Source organism: Salarias fasciatus, chromosome 15 (genome assembly GCF_902148845.1).
Source record: "Salarias fasciatus chromosome 15, fSalaFa1.1, whole genome shotgun sequence".
Lineage (NCBI taxonomy): Eukaryota > Metazoa > Chordata > Actinopteri > Blenniiformes > Blenniidae > Salarias > Salarias fasciatus.
The window spans coordinates 2,738,811-2,757,787 of NC_043759.1; the positions used below are offsets into that span (position 1 = coordinate 2,738,811).

Below are 18,977 nucleotides of genomic sequence, written 5' to 3' on the forward strand. Positions count from 1 at the left end.
TAATTTATTTAATCTGATCAAAATTAATTTTTCTAAAATTTTAGAAAGCTGAGGAAGTAATGATATGGGTCTGTAATTGGGGACATCATTTTTATTTCCTTTTTTTATAAGTGGAATTACTTTGGCTATTTTCATACTCTCTGGAAATGATCCTGTGGCAAATGACAAATTACAGATGTATTTAAAGGGTTCCATCATAACAGATATTTTTTTTTAACAGTGACATGTTCATGTCTGTATAGTGTCTGGCAGTGGCGGACCGTGCATTTCACACTAAGGCCTTCAGAACAGATCCGCCTGAACCAATCCACCTCTCAATAACTATTTTGTCCACAAAAAAAAATCTTATTATGCAGATATGCACATAAAGAGTTGTTGCACAGCAGATAGATACTTGTGCAGCCAGAATAAATGCCTTTGCTGAAGTGCACAATTCTCCTACTACATCTGTGCACATACAATGAGCATCAACGACTTAATAAAACAGCAATATTATTTAGGAAAAGAGGAACATTTTACTCGCCAAAATCCCGATTATTTGAAAACAAAATACATCCTCCTTTCCTTCCTCAAAAAGAGTTCAGTTGCTCTGTCATATAGATTATCTGTGCGTTTCAGTTCCATAAAGCCAGGGCTGAAAGTCCAGCTGCCCTGTGGGATTTCTGGCTTAAGTTTTATTTCTCTTCAGGTCTTCTTCTTCTTCTTCTTTGGAATAATTGAGGTAGGCGACCAACAACTTAGGTGCATACTGCCCCCTACTGTGTCTCTTGGTGAATGTAAATCAGAAGGCCTGGATCTGCTGTTGTTAGAAGCTAGAAGGCGCTGAGTCGCCAACTCGAAATCTGATTGGTTGAAGCAACTGTCTGATTGGTTGAAGCAGCTGTCTGTTTGACGCTTCACTTTACTTTACTGCGCCATCAGGAACGGATAGAGAAGGCCTCGGGCAGATTTCTTTGACCCTAGCAACAGATGATGCCTGAAATCTGATTGGTTAAATGATTTAATATGAAAAAAACATGTCTGGAAGCAGCGCAACCACTGGAAAACTATGAAAGGAACCGGAACATACCGTTTGGAATCATTTATTAATTATTTATGGACAAAATATAATTTACATCAGTCTGTAATTCAGATACTTTTTAGGCCAGCAGAGAAGGCTTTGCAGGCCCTGACGGCCCACCACTGGTCACTGGAATTTTTATTTGGAAATTTATGAACAATACTGAATATTTCACTTGCTTGCTCCCCTGGGGGGATTCAGGCCGTGTGGTTCTGCTGCCTGCCGTTGTGACTCTGGTGTCCTAGCCGGCGTATGTGTGCCGTTACGGTGCTTATTGGACACGTCTGCGGTCGGCGCCTCGGTGCGAGGCTGTCTGCTAGTGTCATGGAGGTTTGGTGTGGCGGGACTGGGCGTACGGCCTGCCTACTAACTTTTCCGCGCCAATCCTGGCAGCATTCCAGGTGGGGGTACATTCATCCCTACGGCCTCCACCTTGGTAGTGTACCAATAGCGAAGGCTGTAAGTGGGCTAAGCATCACACGAAGTAGAAATTATAGTTACTAAACGTAACTTGCAGTTCTACGAGTGTGTGCGTGCCCACCGACCTGCAAGCCCAGCTGTCCTGCTTCCGTTCAGAAGAAGGACCAGGGAGACCAGGGAGAGCACCCTGGTCCAGAGTCCAGAGGGCAGCTCCGCCCTGCAGGACCTGCTGGATCTGCTCCCAGCAAACCTCCTGGTCTCTGATTGGTCCAAACCGTCCCTCTCTTCCTGTCCTCCGTCTCCTCCAGATGTTCCTCGTCTTTCTTTTTCTTCTCATCACAGAAGCGCAGGAGAAAAACTCAAAGCGATCAGCACAAAGAACCGAGCCGAGAGGTTTTGTCGTTTTCATGAAGCGCCTCTTCCCCTTCGAGTCTGCTCCTCTCACGTTTCTCCTCATGAGGGATGTAATTCCTCCTCTGAGCTGCGGGGGGCAGCAGAGAGTCGATCCAGGAACTCAGATTCTCTGTTTCCTTCGATTTCTCTCATCAAGACATAATTTCATCTGATTTCAACATATCAGCTTTAAAATGTCCTGATTACAGATTCAATCCCAAAAATATCTTTCGCCTCTTTTCTCTCCAGTCGTCGTCGCAACATTTCAAATCTCTTCTCAGATTTCTGCTTTTTTCTGAGATTTTATCCTCAAACTATTTGACTTTATTCTTTATTTGAAATTTAAAATCCTTTTTTATTTTTCCTTCGTTTTTCTGTTGTCTTCCCAGAATTGTTTTTCTTTTGATATTTTACTGATATTTATTAAATCTCATTTTTAAGTTTTATATACATTGTTAAACTTTTTTCTACAGATTTGATTTTTACTTTATTATTCATCATTATTCAAATAACTCAAAATAATTTAACTTACATTTTAACTCAACTCTCAAAATCTTTTTTGTAACTGTATTCATCATCATTAATCTGAAAATCATCATAAATGTCATCTTATTTTTTTTATTTTCACTTTCATTCTTTCTAATTCCCAAAATGTTCCAGTTTATCCTTAAACATTGGTCATGAGTTCATGTTACACACCACAAATGTTTAGATGAACTTTTAAGTTCATTATTTATTATGAAGTCAAAGTGACTTCAGGTTTCTTCAGTATTTTATTTGTTTTCTTCTAATTTTACATGTTTCATAGTTTTACGATAGACCGGTTCCTCTTTAGCATCTTTTAGCTAACCGTGTTCGGAGATGCTAACTCTCAGAAACAGCCCGGATTCAAACCCTGTGACATTTGGCTGTGAGGTGAGGGTGCGAACCACTCGTGCCAATCCAGGTCTTCCACGTGACGGGAGCAGCGGTTCGATGCCAGGATGGAAGCTCCCGTTAGCCTAGCGTTAGCCTAGCGTTAGCCTAGCGTTAGCCTAGCGTTAGTGTTTTCTGATTGTGGGACGATGACGACCAGCAGCACGTCTCCAGGAGGAGCCTTCTTCTCTTTCTCGTCTCTTTGAGGCTTCGGATGTAGAAACGACTGCAGATCCGGGAAACTTCACGCTAACCGTTAGCTCGACGTTAGCGTGGTGGGTCCTGGAAATTTTTTATCTGGACTTTGTGCTTTTCTTTGGCTTCGACTTTGAAATGTAAAAAGAGAAGCAGCGATGCCTTTTAGCAGTTTTTTATTTGCTGAGTTTCATTTAATGATTGTCTGCGAAGTTTAACCGAAGACGGGAAAACGGACTGAAAGGAGCCGAACGAGAACAGTCGACTCTTTATGGAAAGAAAGAAAATGTTAGGATTTGAATTTTTGCTTTTTTACTTACAAGTGATGTTTTCTTTTAATTTTTCATCAATAAGTGGACATATTTATTCTCAAAATTACAGTGTGATTTTAAAAAACTGTATTCTCTGAATTGTAGACATTTTCATAATTTAATTTCTGCAAAAGTCTCAAAATGTTGATTAAAATATTGAACTTTCATTTTACTTTTTGTATTTTTTTAAGTATTTATTTTGTCATTTGCTCTTTCATTTGAAATCTGAAACTAAACGCATTTCAGTTCTCGACTCCTGAAATGAGGTCTGGAATTTCCCAGTTTGGGATTAATAAAGCACTACTCTACTCTAGAGACGTGGATCTATCGACATGAAGACTGGAACTCCGTTTTGTGCCACAGAACTGCAGCGTTTGGTGTGAAAGCACATTGTTTCTGCGTTTTTGTTTTGGAAAAGTTTGGCGTTCACACAGCAACATTTTGAAAGCGAAGCCTGTTTACTCACAGAAGAGCCATGGTGCAGAGATGGTTGTTTTTGGAAAACTTGGTTTTTGCCGTTTCCATGGAGATGAAGTCGGAACGTTTTCCAAAAAGATGAAGTTTTCCCCATTTCCAAGGAGATGGACTGTTTTCAAAAAGTTGCTGTGTTCCCTGTTTCCATGGAGATGAAACATTTTCAAAAAGTCGTTCTCCCCCTCTCTGTGGAGATGGTGTCGGCGTGTTTTCGACAAGTTTAGTTTTTTTATAGTTTCCATGGAGATGTAACCTTTTCATAAAGTGGTATTTGTCAGTGTCTGCCGTCGTCGTGGCAACGGACGTCCAGAACGCAGCGAAACAGCCTGACGTGTGGACTGGTCCCCAGAAGTTTCAGAGGGTTTGAAGATGTTCCTGTCATTGTTCTGATAACAGCGGTTTTTATCAGCTGTCGCAGCATGTCTTGTTTTAAAGCTCGTGTCCGTTCGTTTCCAATGTATGTATCATTTTTCAACAGAGCTTAAATGTGTCAGTCTGGTTCGATACTACAATATAATATTAGCATAAAGCAATATAAAAATGTATTTATGAGCCCCGCCTTCGTCTCATAGACCCCCATGTTATCCGAAAAAGCGCCGGTCAGCTTCACACAATAGATTCCGAGCTTCCGCATTCTCGTGTTGTCAATCAAAGTGTGGAGCAGCCAGAGAGCACGGCCGCTCGCCCAGCAGAGGAGAGTTAGCTCTGCAGCAGCCGCCCCGCTCACCTCGGATATATCCACTGTCTGCTGAACATCCACCGTAAACAGCTAAACATGTAGGATGCTGTAGGACTCGGAGGCTCTCATTTTCACCCCACAGATAATTCGCGCGCACAATTAAAGGGGCGTGGCTTGGTCGCTCATGAAAGCAGAGGGAGGGCGGAACCTGAGACGTTGGAATTTCAAACCCTCTCTCTTTCAAAACTCCGGACTCGAGCTTTAATAAAGCCTCTATGTTTTTAAATCTCCTGTTTTCTCATTTCTGACAGAAGCAGAGACTGAAAACGTTAAAAAAAAAAAAAGAAAGAAATTCTTATATTTTAGATCTGGATGAGTTTTGAACTCAGTTCCTTCATTATTTCTGCCTGTTTTTGAAAGTGGAACTACCGTATTTTCTGCACTATAAGGCTCACTGGATTAATAGGCGCACAGTTTATGAATGGCTTTTATTTAAAAAAAACGCATTTTAAGGCGCATAGGATGTATAGAATAGTCTGCGCGAGATACACATTGGCGATCTAGGTGGTTACATTCTCGGTTGAAATGTGTGAGTAAAGCGACATATCAGAGCGAGTCTGACTGAGGATCGCTCCTCTTCACGATGTGCAGCTCAGAGCGGCCACGACTGGTCTAATCGCTCGGTCACCGGGGTTCAGCCAGCTGCCGTCTCCTGAGTGAAGTCTCCCACCGACAGCTCAGCCGCAGCCGGCGTCCCGGCGGGTGGGCTGCAGGGCGGGGGCAGCCGCTCTTGGCGTGGCAGCGTGCAGGCTGCTGGGCGGGGGGGCGGCTGCTCTTGGCGTGGCAGCGTGCAGGCTGCCGCCCGGCGTCCAGCCGCTCCCCACGTCGGTGGGCTGTGCAGCCGCGCCGTGCTCCGCGGTCGGGAGACTGGAGGCTGGAGGACAGCTGTGTGATTGTGGTGACGGACAGGTTGGAGGTGGAGAATGTGCCTGCAGCTTCATGTTTGTCGTTCTGTTTGTACTGGCTCGTTTAGGGGTTGTTTGCTCATGTGATCAGGCTGATTACCGTAGTTCCAGCAAAAAAGGCGCATTGGATTATAAGGCGCTCTGTTGGGTTTTGAGAAAATTACAGGCTTTTACGTGCACCTTATAGTGCAGAAAATACGGTAATAAAACTGATATGTTGGAACATTCAGTGAATTTTATAAAATCTGAAAAATGATGGGTCACATGAAAATACAGGCGAGACCAGCTCAACAAGTTGAAACAGAAGGTTAACTTAAGCTGAAGCTGCTGTTTGAAAAGTGTGTACGGTAAATGAACACAGCCTAAAATAAAGAGAGTTGATGATGTTGAGTCCAGTTTACATGAACTACTCTACAAGACGGCAGAATCGCTTCAGTGAAATCAGAAAGAATACAGGAACCTGGAAAATGAGCAAAGCGACGCTCGCATTAAAGCAGAAAAAGCAGCATGACGCCAGCTGCAGGGCGCTCTGGAGAGCCCAGTATTACTTCTAGTGTTTATTTTACACGTCACTTACAGTAGCTTTGTTTGTTTGTTTGTTTTGGGTTAAATTCCTTTAATTTTTGTAGGCTCACTGACTACCTGGAGTTTTAGACAGCAGGGGTCGGACCAGCATGCACCTGGGTGGGCCTGTTTTTTGTTTATTTTTAAACCACAGCAGGAAATGATGGCAGCTTCCTTTGCTTCATTGTGTGAGGAAAAATGCAGTGGGTTTGCTCTCTACAATGTTTGTTTGTTTGTTTGTCTGTGTGAACCATTACGGTCATTGACCTTTTGAAATTGATTTTTAATTTTTGTTTCAAGACAAATGGCGACAATATTGCTGTTGCATCTTCAAAGTGAAAATCTAAGACTCAACTTCTGAAAAGTAAAATTCAGGAAAACGTTATGAAGAGACAGAATAACTGTGAAGCTCTCAGAAACACTGAAACGTTTAGAATTCAAATCTCCTCTTTTCTTCCCCATGAACCAGTCAGTGAGAGAATAAAGGAGCTGTCATCCTGTTAGAGATCTCCATCTAGTGGACAAACCTGAGAACTGCATCCTCTGATGTTAGACACCTGAATCACAGGAGCTCCAGGTGAGAATCCAGCTCTCTGCCACTCGCTGCTGCCTTGCTGCCCGGCTGCAGGATTCCCCTCCTCCCCTCCAGCCAGCCCTGCAGTCCCTGGTGGTGGTTTTTAGTTTAACATTTAACTTGAAGTAACTTTATGTTCGTTTTTGAAGTGCTTCATTTTTCACTGTTTTTGTGTTTCATTGTGTTTACCATTTGGCACTTCTTTTTCTTTTGAAGCTGTTGAAAGTATAAATCAAATGTATTTCTTTACTGTTATCAATCAGAAATCCACCTGTGAGTTCCTGTAAGAAGCTCAGATTGTGATCATCTGGTCTGACTGGAAAGAGGCAGGCGTGTTTCGGATAAATACTGTAAGACTGAAAACCGGTTGTGAGAGTTACATCATGCAACGAGCTTCGACTGGTTTCATGTTGACAGGAACAGTGAAGCTGGTTTTGTCTCCAGACGCTGTGCAGTGATCCCAGAGAGACGACCCGACGGACTGGAGGAAAGCTTCTTCTCTCCTGAAGTTTCCTCCAGAGGAGAAAGAGTCTGGAAGATGAGCTGAAGAGGTGAGTCTGGAAACATGCAAATGTGTGTGTGTGTGTGTGTGTGTGTGTGTGTGTGTGTGTGTGTGTGTGTGTGTGTGTGTCAGGGTCAGACTAACCCATCTCTCCACGTTCTGCCGCAGATCACCGTCCCTAAAGCTGGAGAACAATCTGGGAATTCTGCTTCTTAATGAGAGGAAGAGCCGACATCCAGGGTGAGACGGATTCAAGCCCCTCTTAGAGTTGACACATTCACGTTTTGTTTTCCTAATTAAAGCTTATTTCGTCCAACAAAACCTAAATATATCTCATGACTACCGCAGGGTTCCATATTGGGTCCAAAATGATTCAATCTGTATATAAATGATATATTTAAGGTATCTACACTACTGAAACTGATTTTATTTGCAGATGATACAAACATGTTCTATTCAAATGAAAGCTATAATGAAGCTATAAACTGTGCTAACAAGGAATTAGCAAAAATAAAAATATGGATGGATAATAACAAGCGATCACTTTGTTACGGGTCGGGTCGGAGGCTCAGGCGCAGACGACACGGGAAAGCAGGTGGCGGGTGAAAAAAACTGATTTATTCGAAGAACAGAAGGTGAGTCGAGAAGCTGAGTCGGACCAAGCTGGGTCCGAGGTGGGTCTCGGCAAAGTTCCAGTCCAAGATTTGGGTCCGAGTCCGGAGGTAATTTGGAGCAGGCGGGCGGCAGGAGCGGCAGGCAGAGCGAATCCCAGACTGAGAGCAGAGGAGAAAACAGAGCGAGTTCAAAGTTCACAAGAGCAGGTCGAAGCAGGCACGTCTAACACACACTGTAGCAGAGGTGAAGTTCCAGCGCCGATTCCAGCCAAGGACGCCACTTAAATAGGGACCGAGGAGAGCAGCTGAACTTCATCTGGCTGATGAGCTGGAACCACACCTCCGAAAACCCGCTTCAGCACCGCCCACCTGGAAATCAAACCAGCAGCCTCCCTCCGAGGAGGCCGGGGGCTGGCCGTGACACACTTCATCTGGAAAAAACAAAAGTTATCATGTTTGGTAACTGTAAGGAAAGCACAAATATGGATATAAACATTGATAATACAGTTATAGAAAAAGTAACTGAAATTAAATTTTTAGGAGTAATAATAGATAAGTACTTAATTGTAGTACGAATTGTTATTTAAAGCCAGTAAAAATGCTCTTCCAGCCAATATTAAGGCTTATTTATGGAGAGGGAAGGTGATGGCTACAGTCTGAGGGGAAGAGGTAAACTGGTACCACCAGCTATAAGAACTGCAAGAAGAAGGATGTGTGTGTCAGTGTGTGGGGTTCGTCTGTCGAACAGCTTAGGATGGAGTCTAAAACAAAGTTTGAATATTCATCAATTTAAGGCAAAGTATCAGGAAAGTACATTATTACAGTACAGTGCAGGATGAAAAGTCTTATTATTATAATCTTTGTTAGAGAATAAAGATTATATGTTACATTTTATTACATCTGGGATAATTCATTACTAACATAGTTAGAACCAGGACGTGGTTTTGAAAAATTAGGAGTGCTTCTAACAGAGTTGGTATGTGTAAGTGTAAATTAATGAATTATGAAGTAAGTTATTATTGGAGTTGCAATCTTTGTTATTTAGTGATGCGGGGATGTCTCCTTCTGGGGAGCGATTACCTGTGAGAAGGTACACCATTATTTGAGATTGTTTTATGAGCAAGCGTCAGTGTTACCTTTGACTATCGTTAGTACTGTCTTGACATGATATTGTTTGTGACCTAATTATTCGGACTCTACTTTGTATGATGAGTTGATGATGCATTTTTGTGTGTGTCTGTGTGTGTGTGGAGCAGACTGACTCGGGATGAATTTTGTGTTCTCTGGACTTTGTAACGCTGTGGTGTGAATGGTTATGTCCTGAGTGACCAGAATGGTGGTTTAGCCTTGTAGTCTTGACATCCCTGATGTCTCTAATGTCATTCTTGTCATTATTGGTATTAAACAACCGCTGATTAGAGATGGTGTGTACTGGGGGTGGGATTGAATAAGTATCTACTTCTTCCCACTCCCTTTTGAACGGTTGTCACTCCTGTGTACATATGTACTACGTTTATTTTATTATTATTGTTACTATTATTATTATTATTATTATTATTATTATTATTATTGTTTTTGTATGAAACTTGTACTTTAAGTTTACTTGTTTCCTGTGGAACTTCAATTGACAACCGAGTTCAAAATAAAAAGATTGATTGATTGATTGATTGATTGATTGATTGTGTCCTAAAAGTAATTCATTGGGCCCCTGTACTATTTTTCAACCCAGAGTGAAAGTGTTTGTACAGGGGTTTTGTAGTGAAGGTGGTCGTGCCTGAATGCATCATGGGAGTGATTTAAACATTGTTTTTGTGGTTTATTTCAGTGTTCTGGTGTTGATAGTGCTGTTGGTCGTTGTGTTTTGTTGCGTTCTTCTTGTTCAGTCAGTATTTGAATGTCTTTTCATGTCAAGCCTGGAATGAATAGTGCTGTGTGTTTCATCTGTTCCTGCTTCCACTCCCCATCACGGCACGCAGATAATAAGACTGGTATTTCCTGTTGGATGCTCACAAAAGTCAGGGACTCTGCAAGAATAAGCTACACGGGCAGCAACAATATGTCTACTTGATAACAAATTAAAGGTACATCCAAAGTTTATCTTGAAAACTATTTGAAGTGGCAAGTTTATTTTAAGTGTTTGACAAAAAAAATAAGAAGAACGAGTTCAATTAAATTGGTTAAAAAAGAATAATTTATAGTTGGATCTACAGTAGGACCAAAACAAGTTTGAAAATCTCAAGTATATTGTAATGTATTGATGTATTTTATTTGAGTTGGGGCCATATATATTCTTTGGTTTGGAAATCCTGCCTAAATTTTAATTGTGTTCATCCAACAGATCATTTTTGAGTGCTGTGTGTGTGTGTGTGTGTGTGTGTGTGTGTGTGTGTGTGTGTGTGAGACAGAGAGATACAGATTTGGGTAGTGTGAGCAGACTTCATCAAGTTGACCCTGCAGAGTAACATTCCATTCAACCAGTAACCAGACAGTGGAGATGATGTGGCCCCGCCCACTGAAGTTGTTTTGAAAAAAAAAAAAAAAAAAAGCTTCACCAAAACATTGTTGAGGAAGAAGACAGAAGACAGAGTAGATGACAAGCTTTAGCTTAAATGTTTTTAATCATTTTTATTGTGATAAAGAAGAAAACTGGAGGGAAAATAGAAACAGGCGTGTTCGGTTCAGTTCGTCCTGGAACCTCAGTCACAAACATCCGACTCAACATCTGTCACTCAACGCTGATGACATGATAATGTTCAGTGTGTGTGTGTGTGTGTGTGTGTGTGTGTGTGTGCAGGCTGATTCTGCGATGGACGGCTGTGAGGACAGACAGGAGGGAGTCCGTCCCTCTAAAATACGTCTCCATGTGGAAGATGAGAGACAGAGCAGAGCTCAGAGGTGAGACTCTGCAGAACGTCTTCAGTCAGAAAAAGAGCTCAGTTTAAATCATCCACAGAACTTTAGATTTAGTCAGTAAATTCTGAGTTGTAAAGATGAAGCTAATTCAGTCCATTAAAATAAAATAAACTCTTCAAGTGTTTTTAAAAACTTCCAACTAATGACTGACGGATCTAAATCTCTGTTATTCAGAGAGTGATTAACTCACAGGAGACCCAGTCTGTTTGGCATGAGATTAGTTTTACATTCATGTCTGACACACCAGATCGGGGAACTTATGGCAGAACTTTGATGCTTGATTTAAAAAAAAAAAAAAAAAAAGATATATTAAAGCTCGGGTAGACGATGTTGTCCAAAAGCACTTCTTGTCATACTGAGTGAAATGCTCCTTGCCTCCTGGGAGAAGTCAATACATTATGTGGACGGAAAAAGGTGCGGAAAAAATCTGACCACTGTCGCGGCCACAGGAGTGTAAAAACGCCAACCAATCGTATCGCGCGGACCGCTCTTAAGGAACCAATCAAATCCCTTCACCGTTCTACCAGCCCCCTGCGCGTACATTGCAATGGCGTGCACTGGCCCTGGTTCAGAGCGCGTTGCCAAGGAGCTCTCGGTGCTCGCGGCTCTTGTGAAAAATAGAAGGAAGCGGAGCGGCGCGCTGCGCTCCTGTGCGCGTTGTGTGCGGCAGTCGGAAAGGTTCATAACATTGGAGCCGATCACAAAGTCCGTGCGCGTGGCGCTTCCGCGTCCGGTGCGTTCGCTCCCAACGGGAGCTCCTCCAGTGGGGTGGGAGCTGGGCGGAGCCTTGGGGAGACGCTACATTCGTGCTACATGCTAGTTTTCCAAGATCGTCGACCCTAGCTTTAATGGAAAACACTGTTTTACCGACTCAGCAGGATTCTAGTGTGTCTAGCTTTACCCACAAATGTCAAAAAATGGAATTCCATTTTTTGATATTCGCAGGTAAAGCTGGGATTCTGACCGCACAAACTGTCTCAAACAGCAGAAGCCGCAGTGCAAAGCATCATGGGATTGATCCACTGAAATGAATCGCGTCACGTCTCGGGGCGTCAGTCGGTGCAGCGTTCAGATACTTTATTCAGTGTTGGTGTAAAACGGGACAGTCAGCGCTGAAGAGGAGAGGAGACACATTCACCCTCAACTAATGTCATCGGTCCAGAGTTAAAGGCGAAAACTTTAACAAACAAGTCACATGCTATGTTTTAAAAGTTGAGAAAGACTTTCCAGCAGCCAGAAATCAGAACTCAGTTCAGCAGTTTTCTGACATTCGATATTGGAGAAGTTTCAATCAAATTTTCTCTAAATTCACAGCGACTGGATTTATTGATCATTTTTCCTCGTATTTCCAGTCAGTCGTTCCTGATGTGTTTGTTTTCAGGTCTGACTCCTGGCCTCCGTCCAGCTGTGTGTCTCTGAAGAGTGACCAGTCCAAGTTTGAAACCATTTTATTCAGAGAATCTCACCAACATCCAGACGATGGGTAAGAACTTACCTACAGTTGGTGATGTATTTCTACAGCTCTATATCATCTGCTCCTTTGTGAGCATCTTAAAGCTTCCATTCATACTGTCGTCATTGTTTTGTTGATATTGTTTTTTCTGCTCCCTGGTTCTCCCTGGTGGCTCCATCCCCCTCCTTAATGACAAATATTCAAAACTTTTCATAATTATAAACTTTTAAAAATTGTTTAATTACATTTTCAAACTTAAACGTAAAAATCCAAATAACATAAAATACAGTTTGACTACAGGTTGAGAGAAGGAATCGCCACAGATGTTTCTGTACACGCCTCGCCCTGGTTAAGGCGTTCCATGACTGCCTTTGCTGCCAGCATCTTGCCCCCTGCTGTGATGTGTTGAGCTGTTTCACAGTCTGAACCTGTGGTCTTGTCTGTCGGGGACAGAACCTCTGGATTGGCAGACCGGGGTGGTGGTTCCCCTTTTTAAAAAGGGGGACTGGAGGATCTGCTCCAACTATAGGGGGGTCAGACTCCTCATCCTCCCTGGGAAAGTCTATTCCAGGTACTGGAATAGACCGATAGTCGAATCTCAGATCCAGGAGGAGCAATGCAGTTTTCACCCTGGTTGTGGAACACTGGACCAGCTCTAGACCCTCCATAGGGTGCTCGAGGGTTCACGGGAGTTTGCCCGACCAGTTCACATGTGTTTTGTGGATTTTAAGAAGGTGTTCAACTCTCAAGGTGTCCTGTGGGGGGGGCTTCAAGAGTAGGGATAATTAATTGTGAAAGGAAAAGCTTCATGTACCCAGAAGATCTGGGTGGAGGTGTGATGAATCTCACCGGAGTGTTAAATTTCTCAACTTATGTGTCTGTTTTGTGAATTCATTCTGAACTAGTTTGATAGCTGCTGCTCAGTCCAGATGTTTAACTGTTGTTGGGTTGGGTCTGTGTGGTAACTGCCAGTGTGATTTATTCTTTTGTTTTAAGGTGTGTTTGTCTGCAGCTCTGACTCTACGTTTCCGTCCACCCATTTGTCTCTGAAGAGTGATCTCTCACAGGACATATTTCTGACTTCAGAGAACATTGAGTTTTAATTTCTATTGTCTTCTTTATTCCATGTAATTATAAAGAACATTTTTCATAATCATGTAATTGAAGCCATAATCCAGCAAAAGTTTCAAACTGTTCAATAGTTCTCACTCAGTCTGAAACTCTCAGTTCTTCCCTTTATCCTCCAGTCTTCCTCCCATTTTTCCACTCAGTCTGTTCCTGATGTTCCATTTTTTCAGCTCTGACTCTGAGTTTCCATCCAGCTGTGTGTCCCTGAAGAGTGATGGATCCAGGGTGCAACCCATTTCATTTAAATCAGGACCAGGACCTGCTGATGAGGGGTGAGGATCAGTGTTTGTGTCAGGATTCATCCTCAGAGCAGCAGCTTGAACAAAGTCAACATGTTTCTGCAGCGTCAGCCAGCAGAGCTCCCAGGTTCTCCATGGAGGCTCTGCCCCTCAGCATCCAGCACATCTGGACTCCATCTTTATGGTGAGAACAAATCTCCATTCAACTCTTTACTGTCTCCTCAGTGAGACAGAAGACGTTGTTGTGACTTCCAGCTGAAACATGAAGCAGACTCTCAGCTTCTTAGATCCATTCAGGTCCAAAGTGAAACAGTCCAGCCTTCATCCAGCTTCCAGCGTTCTCTGATGCTGAAGCTGGTTCTGCTGGAGATCCACATGAAGTCTGACTCTGCTTCACATGTTGCCCATCCTGGATTTACCTCACATCTCCAGATGTTTCTCTGTTCCAGCTGCTGGAGGACAGCATGGTGGCTTTCATGAAGGAGGAGCTGAAGAAGATGAAGAAGCTCCTGAGTCCAGATTACCCAGCATGCTCAGAGAGTGAGAGAGAGGATGAGGATGAAGAGCAGAGGAGCAGCAGAGAGTCATTAGTGAGGATCACACTGGACTTCCTGAGGAGGATGAAGCAGGAGGAGCTGGCTGGGCGTCTGAGGAGCAGTAAGATCTCATTTCACAGGACAGAAAAACATTCACATTTTCATTTATTTTCAGTCACTGATTTCATTGAGGTACTTTTTAAATTATGCTGCCGGTGTTTCTCACGAGGTTGAGGAGTTGGATGATAGCTGAGAGCCTGATTGTAGCTTTGTTGTGGTGGTGGGCCACTAGTCTGAGAGGCTTGGAGATCCTGATCTGGCATAATATCGGTAGAAGCAGAAACTTGTGCTTGGCTAGCCTCTGGCAGGTGAGATGTTGAAGTATTGACGCTAGTTGGTTGGGGATGTGGACGACAACGTGTCAGTGAGGTGTCGTTGATCTCTCTGTTAGCAGGTCAAGTTTTGCTGGACATGCTAGCTTGCTCCGAAACATAGGAGGCAACTCGCTCATCTTTGGTGGACCGGAGGACCGTGCTGTTAGCCTCGCGGCGTACCTTGAAGCCCATATCTTGTAAACCCGCCTCAAGAGTATTTGCTTCTGCTATGGCAGCATCTTTTTCTTTTTCAGCATTTAATGCATCAAGATTGGCTTTAATGCGGGCCTGTTCCACCTTTAATTCGATTTCTCTCTGTGAATGTGCCGCTCGAGCCTGTGCTGCTTTGGCCTTTGCTCTAGCCATAGCGATAGCTATGCTAACTTTTGAGTTGGAAGATGTACCAGATAAGCTGCTGCTACTCGAGCACACGGATTCAGACTGGTTATCTTTGTTTCCTTTCTTGCTGATGCTACGTTGTGACATCTTGACTCACCGTGTTTCCAGAACTCAGAGGAAGAGGCTAACATGAAGCTGTAGAGTTAGCCACTTATCTGCTGATATGGAGTTGCACCGTAGTGTGGTGATTCTCGTGTCCCTCGTTGGCTGTATGCCGTCTTTTCACTTTCATGGGCAGCTTCCCAATCAGCTTAAACAGTCTTCAAAAAACTCTCTGACACAGTAGATTCATTTTCAGAAGTTTTACTGAAGAATTCTGTGAAAAGACGTTGCCTCAGCAAAAGGGGAGAGAGAAGGAGAACCGCACAAGGGAGGACAACGGTTGGAGTTCAAATGACAGCAGCCAATCACAGCACAGCAGCTTACTTTTTTCTGCTAGCACACCTACTACTTCCTGTGGCACGCTGGCTACTTCCGGTGACATGCCGACTACAGGGTGCCATGGTAATGAACATGAACAAACCACGTAAAATGTTCAAACAACTAAATAACATACACATACATAGGAGGGGCATAACAGAGGACCTGCCATGAAGTCTGGATAGTCTCTAGACACTCATCTCTGGATGAACTCTTTGTGGCAGAACAGCATGTTGAGTGGCTGACTGGCTCCAATCGAGAAGGAACTTGATCAACATACTTTAATCTTCACATTCATTGTCAAATACTCTCAACTAATTTATTGTTTTTTATTTCCAGGAACTTCTGCTGGAGTCTGCCAACAGAAGCTGAAATGTGGCCTGAAGAAGAGGTTCCAGTGTGTGTTTGAAGGAGTCTCTAAAGCAGGAGAGTCCACCTTCCTGAACCAGATCTACACAGAGCTCCACATCACAGAGGGAGGGACTGCAGAGGTCAACCAGGAACATGAGGTCAGACAGATTGAAGCAGCATCCAGGACAGCAGACAGAGCAGAGACAAGCATCAGGCCAGGAGACATCTTTAAAGCCTCACCTGGAAGATCTCAGCCAATCAGAACAGTGCTGACACAGGGAGTGGCTGGCATTGGGAAAACAGTCCTGACTCAGAAGTTCACTCTGGACTGGGCTGAAGACAAAGACAACCAGGACATCCACTTCACATTTCCATTCTCCTTCAGAGAGCTGAATGTGCTGAAGGAGAAGAAGTTCAGCTTGGTGGGACTTGTTCATCACTTCTTCACTGAAACCAAAGAAGCAGGACTCTGCAGCTTTGAAGACTTCCAGGTGGTCTTCATCTTGGACGGTCTGGATGAGTGTCGACTCCCTCTGGACTTCCAGCACACTGAGTTCCTGACTGAAGTTACAGAGTCCAGCTCAGTGGATGTTCTGCTGACAAACCTCATCAGGGGGAAACTGCTTCCCTCTGCTCACCTCTGGATCACCACACGACCTGCAGCAGCCAATCAGATCCCTGCTGACTGTGTGGACAGGGTGACAGAGGTCCGAGGGTTCACTGACCCCCAGAAGGAGGAGTACTTCAGGAGGAGGTTCAGAGAGGAGGAGCAGGCCAGCAGGATCATCTCCCACATCAAGACCTCCCGAAGCCTCCACATCATGTGCCACATCCCGGTCTTCTGCTGGATCACTGCTACAGTTCTGGAGAAGGTGTTGAAGAGCAGAGAGGGAGGAGAGCTGCCCAAGACCCTGACTCAGATGTACATCCACCACCTGGTGGTCCAGGCCAAAGTCAAGATGGTCAAGTATGATGGAGGAGCTGCCACAGATCCACACTGGATTCCAGAGACCAAGAAGATGATGAAGTCTCTGGGAAAACTGGCTTTTGAGGAGCTGCAGAAAGGAAACCTGATCTTCTATGAACCCGACCTGACAGAGTGTGGCATCGATCTCACAGCAGCCTCACTATACTCAGGAATGTTCACACAGGTCTTTAGAGAGGAGAGCAGCCTGTACCAGGACAAGGTGTTCTGCTTCATCCATCTGAGCCTTCAGGAGTTTCTGGCTGCTCTTCATGTCCATCAGACCTTCATCAAGTCTGGAATCAACCTGCTGGAAAAGCAACAACAAACCCTCATGTGCTCAAAAGGGTTGAAGAAGAAAGTTAATCTCCACCATCTCCATCAGAGAGCAGTGGACGAGGCCTTGAAGAGTCCAAATGGACACCTGGACTTGTTCCTCCGCTTCCTCCTGGGTCTTTCACTGCCGACAAATCAGAGTCTCCTTCGAGGTCTGCTGACACAGGCAGGAAGTAGCTCACAGACCAATCAGATTCTCCTTCGAGGTCTGCTGACACAGACAGGAAGTAGCTCACAAGCCAATCAGGAAACAGTCCAGTACATCAAGAAGAAGCTGAGTGAGAGTCTGTCTGCAGAGAGAAGCATCAATCTCTTCCACTGTCTGAATGAACTGAATGATGGTTCTCTGGTGGAGGAGATCCAACAGTCCCTGAGATCAGGACGTCTGTCCACAGATGAACTGTCTCCTGCTCAGTGGTCAGCTCTGGTCTTCATCTTACTGTCATCAGAACAAGATCTGAAAGAGTTTGACCTGAAGAAGTACTCTGCTTCAGAGGAAGCTCTTCTGAAGCTGCTGCCAGTGGTCAAAGTCTCCAACAAAGCTCTGTACGTGGTTTAAGAACAAATCTGTAGAACTGAGTCCAGGAGAAACATGTAACTCTTTTATTCCATTATTCTTCTGCAGGTTGAGCAGCTGTGGTCTGTCAAAGAGAATTTGTGAAGCTCTGTCCTCAGTTCTCAGCTCTCAGTCCTCCAATCTGACACATCTGGACCTGAGTAACAACGACCTGCAGGACTCAGGAGTGAAGCTACTGTCTTCTGGACTGGAGAGTCCTCACTGTAAACTGGAAGCTCTCAGGTCAGGATCCAGCTGCTGCTTGATGATGTGGAGGATCTTTCTTCTTCCTTGTTGACTTGATGCAATGTTTGTGCCTCCAGTCTGTCAGGGTGTCTGGTCTCGGAGGAAGGCTGTGCTTCTCTGGTCTCAGCTGTGAGCTCCAAGTCCTCCCATCTGAGAGAGCTGGACCTGAGCTACAACCATCCAGGAGCCTCAGGAGTGGAGAAGCTGTTTGCTGCAGTGGAGGATCCACAGTGCAGTCTGGAGACTCTCAGGTATGGACACACAGCAGGTGCTCAACACGCAAACTGAGATTGTCTTACAATTGTCTCCACAGGTCAAACTGGTGGAAACCAGGATGTGAGCTGTCCTTGACAATGTTTCAATTTTCTGTTGTGCTGTGAATGCCCTCTGTAGCCTCCTATCAGCCTGCTGCTGCACCTTAATCAAATTGCAATCGTAATCTGAATCGGGTTTTATTGCCCAGTACAGTTACACCATACCAGGAAATTGTTTTGGTGGGTTGGCGAGTTTTAGTGAGTTGCTTTGGGAGTATGGAATCTGGGGTTACTCATTAAGGGCCATTCAGTCTCTGTGTGACCGAAGTGGATGACTGGTCTGCATTGCCGGCAGTAAGTCAGACCTGTTCTTGGTGCATGTTGGACTCCGGCAAGCCAGAGAGACCCTCAGGGCCCAGGCAACCAGTGACCTTCCCAGAGCCCAGATCCCAGGCAGATGTCCATGCACTGGTAAGGGGGCAGAGGAAGGCCCCTGTATTCCCCACGCCCCAGGAGACCAAGACCGGCAGGCACTGGCCCCCACGAGCACTGGACACCCAGGGCGGGTCAAGCCGAGAGCCCAGGGTCCCAGAGCCCAAGAGCCAACCCCACCCACTCAGGTAGAGGGCCATGACCATACCCAGGAGAACCGTCCTCCACGGGTGGCTATCCACCCCAAGCCAGCATCCCACCAGTGTTCCAGCCATGTACCCCATGATCCAGGGTATCTCAACCCCTCAAAACCCTCCCGTTCCCCTTCTTCCTCCCTGCCCCTCTCCCCAGCCCCCCCTCCCTGACCCCTCCCCCCAGTCCACCTCCCCCCTCCTCCCCCACCACCAATTTCCACCCTCCCCTCCAACCTACCTCCTCCCTTACATCACACCACCAGATATCAACCTTAACTCAAGCAGTCTCACATTCTTATGTCACTCATCTGTCATGTATGATCAGAATTTCTCGGTGCCTCCAGGAGCCAGAAGGGTTCTGGTTCAGAGACTCCAGGATTTTCTCTCTGCTTTTTGCAGACAATGTTGTCCTGTCGGCTTTATTGAACTTGGAGCCGCATGCACTGGGGCGGTTTGCAGCTGTGTTTGAAGTGATTGGGATGACATTCATCACCTCCAAATCTGAGGCAAATCTAA

General features: G+C 44.7%; 1 long non-coding RNA gene across 1 annotated transcript; it reads left to right on the top strand.

Moving 5' to 3' along the window:
- The first annotated feature begins 6,936 nt into the window (after positions 1 to 6,936).
- LOC115402456 (uncharacterized) lies at positions 6,937 to 13,586 on the top strand. Its single transcript, XR_003933097.1, has 6 exons — positions 6,937 to 7,101; positions 7,221 to 7,292; positions 10,461 to 10,561; positions 11,961 to 12,062; positions 13,331 to 13,432; positions 13,505 to 13,586. It is a non-coding gene; the product is annotated as an uncharacterized LOC115402456 (long non-coding RNA).
- The last annotated feature ends 5,391 nt before the right edge of the window (positions 13,587 to 18,977 follow it).